General features: G+C 40.8%; 2 non-coding genes across 2 annotated transcripts; one reads left to right on the forward strand and one right to left on the reverse strand.

The window, feature by feature from the left end:
* Positions 1 to 659: 659 nt before the first annotated feature.
* On the reverse strand, positions 660 to 731 carry Trnap-ugg. Its single transcript has one exon. It is a non-coding gene; the product is annotated as a tRNA-Pro (tRNA).
* A 756-nt stretch (positions 732 to 1487) lies between these two features.
* On the forward strand, positions 1488 to 1559 carry Trnap-ugg. Its single transcript has one exon. It is a non-coding gene; the product is annotated as a tRNA-Pro (tRNA).
* Positions 1560 to 2173: the final 614 nt, after the last annotated feature.

Raw genomic sequence — 2173 nt, forward strand, 5'->3', positions numbered from 1 at the left:
TTTTTTTTTTTTTTTTTTTTTTTTGAGTATTGAATATGGAGATGGTTGGAATGTTTCCTCTTTGGGTGTAATAGCGCGACCATATTGGCTACCACAATTCTGTATTTATTCTGTATTTCTGTTGGTTTTCTGGTTTCTGATTTGGTTTTCTGGTTGTGGTGGTCTCATTCAAGGGAGATGTTTTCACTTCAATTTCAATGATTATTCTTTGTGTTACTATATCACAACTTTGGTGTTCACTGCAGCATAGGATTTTCCAGGTATCTCAATAATCCAGCTCCCAATGTTTACCTACCATGCTGGCACCGGTCGCCATGCGCATTTATATTACATAGCTACTCATTTTCCTCACGAGGCTGCGGAATTACCATTTTGGTTTTTGTTGTTCCTGTAAAATATGATAACGCCAAGTAAGTGAACTTTGTGAATTTTTGCTACGTGTTTTTGACCTCTTTTTTTAATTACCTTTTTGGTTTTTGTTGTTCCTGTAAAATATGAAATGGCTTCTACCCCTATCTTATTTTCATGTGTCTCTACCTCTCTACTATCAAGGTACCTTGATTTTGTTTCTCACTCAAGTTAAAATTCACTTATGATATCAGCATAATAGACTCTACCTACCCAGGTAGGTTCAAAAGGGCACAAAATGTTAAAAAATAGGGCCCGTCCGGGATTTGAACCCGGGACCTCCTGCACCCAAAGCAGGAATCATACCCCTAGACCAACGGGCCACGATGAACGATGCAAATTTTTGTCCCCGTCGGGAATCGAACCCGGGTCTCCCGTGTGCCAGGCGAGCGCAGTGACCACTACGTCATGGGAGCTGACTGCTGTATAAATAAGCACTATTATTAACTTTCTGTGATCCCTGTTTAACAGCACCCATGGGCAATATCTTCACCATCAACAGTAGTACCTCCTCGCCAGCCAACAAAACTTCAAACTCTGGCCCGTTTGGAACCACCAACCTATTTGGCCAGTTCCAGTACAAGTGAAAGTTCATAGAGTAAGCAAAGAGCACGATTTAACGCACATGGTTTGCTCACAATTACTACAAACTGGTTCTCATACTTTGTATGGTAGCAACCTCCGTGGTCGAGTGGATATCACACGAGGCTTGTACACCGGAGGTCTGGGGTTCGATTCCCAGCGGGGTCGAAGTTTTTTCGGCTCTGGAATTCGGAGTGCACTCAGCCTCATGTGAGACCAACTACTTTAATCGAGCAGCGACCAGTGGCGGCATTGCCAGTGTAAAAGGTTATTGAAATATGGAAATTCGATTGCTAAGGAGGGACTTAGGAAAGGTTATGAAAAGGCTGTGCTTTACCACAAATAATTACTGATTTGATTGATTCCAGTCCAGTTTGGTAATCCTACCTACTGATTATGAAATCTTATCTTCAGGCGGTTTTAAAGTCAGCCATGCCATTCTAATATTGTTTATTCAATGGTTCATATGGATCTGGTTTACTACTAGTAAATATCGTGGCCCGTTGGTCTAGGGGTATGATTCCTGCTTTGGGTGCAGGAGGTCCCGGGTTCAAATCCCGGACGGGCCCTGATTGTAACACCCGACCCGTTATTTATCTTCCGTATACACCTTATGTATACAGTGTGTTTCATGAAAGTCCACCGCATTTATTCAGGGTGTTCCATGCCCTTCACCCCCGCCTCAGTACAATCTGATTGTAACACCCGACCCGTTATTTATCTTCCGTATACACCTTATGTATACAGTGTGTTTCATGAAAGTGCAAGGGAGACACAGTAATGTTGTGATATCCACAAAAGTTGTGAAAAAGCTCTGCTTTACCACAAATAATGTCGTATTTGATTTTTTGATTAGTTTATTTTATTATTTATTTCATTTCTGTTATTAATTTTCTCTCATTGTTTTGTATGTTTACATGTCTTTGTAAATATTCCAATAGAAATTCTATTCTCTTCTACTCTATTCTATTTACAGGAGGAGGTTCGGCTAAGATTGATTTTGATCCAATAGAAAAGAGTTGAAGATCGTCGAAGAAAAAGAAGAAGAAAGTACCAAGCTCCAAGGTGGCTAGAATAGAATATGTATTCCTGTACTGTCCGTATATACAGTATGTTTCAACAAAGACCATCGTAATTTATTCAGGGTGTTCCATGCCCTTCGCCCCCGCCTCAGTACAATCTG

Source organism: Diaphorina citri, unplaced genomic scaffold (genome assembly GCF_000475195.1).
Source record: "Diaphorina citri unplaced genomic scaffold, Diaci psyllid genome assembly version 1.1 scaffold9818, whole genome shotgun sequence".
Lineage (NCBI taxonomy): Eukaryota > Metazoa > Arthropoda > Insecta > Hemiptera > Psyllidae > Diaphorina > Diaphorina citri.